Consider the following 3859-nt stretch of genomic DNA (forward strand, 5'->3'; position numbering starts at 1 on the left):
TTGTTTCTCGAAAGAACATCATGTTTCTTTTTTTTCCTCTTATTTTTATTTTGTGGTTCTGAAAAGAACCGATTTTGTATTTCGTATTTTATTCTGGTTTTCTCGAACGGTGAAGAGCGCCAGGAAATTAACCTCCGAAACCGTAGAGGGTGCGTCCTTGACGTTTCAAAGCGTAGACGACGTCCATCGCTGTCACGGTTTTACGTTTGGCGTGTTCCGTGTAGGTGACGGCATCTCGGATGACATTTTCCAAGAACACTTTCAGGACTCCGCGAGTTTCTTCGTAGATCAAACCGGAAATACGTTTCACGCCGCCACGACGAGCCAATCTTCTGATAGCGGGTTTCGTGATGCCCTGGATGTTGTCACGCAGGACTTTGCGATGACGCTTCGCTCCTCCTTTTCCCAATCCTTTGCCTCCTTTACCGCGACCGGTCATCTTTTCAGATTATTTCAACTGACACAAAATACCTGCACACCTCGTCCCTAGGAAGTCAACTACCGCAAAATTTCAACTAACGGAGCCTTATATAGATTCAACGGTTCACCATCGACCAATCGACGAAGTCAGCCGTTGACTTTGTTCACGTATAAAAGTACAATTTAATATGGCGGAATTTTTAGTACCCGTTTACCTTTCGACGCGTGCACGTCTAACGATCGTCAGAGTCGATTTTAATAATTGTCAGTTTTGTTTTTCATTCGTTTCATTCGAAATGGCCAGGACCAAGCAGACCGCACGCAAGTCCACCGGAGGAAAAGCCCCCAGGAAACAACTGGCTACCAAAGCGGCCAGGAAAAGCGCTCCCGCCACTGGCGGCGTCAAGAAGCCCCACCGTTACAGACCTGGTACCGTGGCTCTGCGTGAGATCCGTCGTTACCAGAAAAGTACCGAGTTGCTCATCCGCAAGCTTCCCTTTCAACGTTTGGTGAGGGAGATCGCTCAGGATTTCAAAACCGATTTGCGCTTCCAAAGCTCCGCCGTGATGGCCCTCCAGGAAGCGAGCGAAGCTTACTTGGTCGGTCTGTTCGAGGACACGAATTTGTGCGCCATCCACGCCAAACGTGTAACCATCATGCCAAAGGACATCCAACTTGCCAGACGTATTCGGGGTGAACGCGCTTAAATTTTTCCACATCGTGTTTCGGAAGAACAACACGAAACACGAATTTTATAACAAAAAAATCGGTTCTTTTCAGAACCTCAAACTTTACAGGCAAAAAAAAAAATATATCGCCCTTCAACCGGAAATGAATAAAATAAAAATGTCAATAATCGGTCGGTCCTCTCGATTCGGGTTGGGTTGCGGTCGTTCGTAAAATTTTATTGCATCCTGTCATCACCTACCTGCCAGCTGATGCTATCTATTTTATTTGGTTTCGCCGTAAGGATAGTTTTATTTCTTTTTTTCGTCGTAGATTATCGTGTGGCCCTGAAAAGGGCCATTTGTGCGTGCCCCGTTGCCGGTAGTACGATGATGACGTCGGAACGAGGCACAGCCGAACGAACATGAGTCGAGTATCCATCCACGTTTCTCACTTTTTCCTCTTCGGCGAAGCGGCCTTTTTCACCTTGACAGGAATGGCTTTGGCTGTCTTGGGTTTGGGTGCTTTGGGTTTTTTAGTCGGACCAGCCTTGTTAGATTTCTTCGCTTTGGAAGGCGATCGGGGTTTCGGGGCGGCTCTAGTTTTCTTTTCTGCCGAGGAGGCGGCCGATTTCTTGGCTTTCGCTGCGGCGGCGGAGGCAGCGACGGCGCTCTTCTTTTCGGCAGCAGTCTTCTTCGCTTTGGGGGAGGCTTGTTTTTTGGCTGTCTTCGAGGAAGCCTTGTCGGAAGTCGTCGCGACGGCGGTACGTTTGGCGGATGATTTTTTCGTCTTGGATGCGGCGGACGAAGCGGGTTTCCTCTTGTCGGAGGCGGAGGCGACTTTGGCACCACCGGAGGTGGACGAGGCGAGCTTGAACGAACCCGACGCGCCCTTACCTTTCGTCTGAACCAGAGATCCCGACGCCACGGCGCCTTTCAGATATTTCTTGATGAAAGGGGCGACCTTTTCGGCGTCGACTTTGTAATTTGCGGCGACGAACTTCTTGATGGCCTGAAGAGACGATCCTCCGCGTTCCTTGAGTCCCTTGATGGCGTTGTTTACCATCTCGGATGTCGGAGGATGGGACGGTTTCGCCCTGGGATTTTTCGCTTTTTTCTCTTTCTTCGCGTGGGATTGAGGGGTGGCAGCGGAACCGGTGGTGACCGATGATGCTGTTTGATTTTCGACGTCGGCCATCTTTCACGTTAAAACGTTAAAAGTTAATAATAATTATTGAAAAAACACTTGCTCACACACGTACACTTCGAGCACCTCGTGAACGAGAATTGAACAAAAAAATTTTCTAAGTCTTTATAAAATAGTCGCCACTGCGGACGGAAGACTGAACGCGCACCGCGTCCGCCGTCGAAGAAATTGCAGGCCTCGGAATCGTTGCCCGCGTGATGGCATCGTCCTCTTTCCTCGATCACCATCGCCACCGTGTGATCAAGCTGGCCGAACTCGGTTTCCGAAGTTTCCCTGGAGATAGCGAAGTTCGTCTCGGAACGTCGGTGGGTTTCGAATCAGGTACACGCCCCTCCAACCACCAGCCCTAAATCCGGGTCGTCACGGTTTCGATTCGGGACCGACGGTTTACGTCGGCGGTGCGGGGTAGACGCGTCGATTCCGGGAATCCATATTTCGTTCGCCGAAATATTGGTCCATCTCTTCCCGGAATACCGCGCCACCTTCTCGATTTTACGACATCTTCGCGTCGCCAAACGCTTCCGAAACGGTCGAAGCACAGAAAGGACCTGGTGTTCGAACCGAGGCAATTCCGACAACAGGATGCCGCGAACCGCCTCTCCGACGTTCAGGTCGATCGTTTTCGGCGGAAGTTGAAACGGGACGAGTCGACGACGGGTCCCGTTGCCGTCCGGACCCTTCGGGACGGCCGAAAGTCCGTCGAGAGGATCATCCGAAAGGAGACGGTCTTCATCGTCCGACCGATGCCGCACCTACGAGTTTTCCGATATTTTCTTCGACGGATCTTCAGGTTTTCTTCCTTTCTTCCGTCTTTCTCTCTTCGTAATTTCGTGTCCGACCTGCGTCGTCCGAAGTCGGGGTGAAGATCGAAGAAAAAACGCCAAAAATAACAACTCGTCAGCCACGCACACCGCGTTCGAATGTCTAACGGTCCAACTTGGATTTTCGAAGATCGCCGAATCCGAGGGACGATAAATAATAATAATAATAATAATAATGGTAATAAATAATAATGTTAATAATAATAATAATGATATGATGATTATAACGATAATTATTATAGATAGGTAAATAGAAACACAGGTCTCCTCTCGAAAATCGGAACTTCCTGATATTACTTACATATTTCGGTCGATCCAAATGTGGGAATCTCGTCGTCGTCGGAGCAAGCAGCGCGGTAGGTGGGGTGAAATTCTGGATTTTCCACCGCCGCCGGCGGTCGAAAAATGTGCGACGCGGGAGATCGCCAGTCCGTCTAGTAGTCTCTCTTGTCGTTAGAGCGTGACGTGGTGGTTGTTGTGGGATTTCCCGTTAGTTCGGTCCGACGTCGGTCGTCAGAGGGTAAGTGCATACGGAAACGAAACGCATCGCGTTTTGATGTTCATATTCGTGCATCGGAATGTTAAAAGCAATATATTTTACACCAACGATCACACCTAAACACCACGGCAACGGCCATACCACGTTGAAAAGCACCGGTTCTCGTCCGATCACCGAAGTTAAGCAACGTCGGGCGCGGTCAGTACTTGGATGGGTGACCGCTTGGGAACACCGCGTGCCGTTGCCC

At 49.9% G+C, this 3859-nt stretch overlaps 1 non-coding gene across 1 annotated transcript; it reads left to right on the top strand.

Annotated features, from left to right (window-relative positions):
- The first annotated feature begins 3739 nt into the window (after positions 1-3739).
- On the top strand, positions 3740-3859 carry LOC138140959 (5S ribosomal RNA). Its single transcript, XR_011162865.1, has one exon. It is a non-coding gene; the product is annotated as a 5S ribosomal RNA (ribosomal RNA).

This window comes from Tenebrio molitor, unplaced genomic scaffold, assembly GCF_963966145.1.
Source record: "Tenebrio molitor unplaced genomic scaffold, icTenMoli1.1 SCAFFOLD_637, whole genome shotgun sequence".
Taxonomy (NCBI): domain Eukaryota; kingdom Metazoa; phylum Arthropoda; class Insecta; order Coleoptera; family Tenebrionidae; genus Tenebrio; species Tenebrio molitor.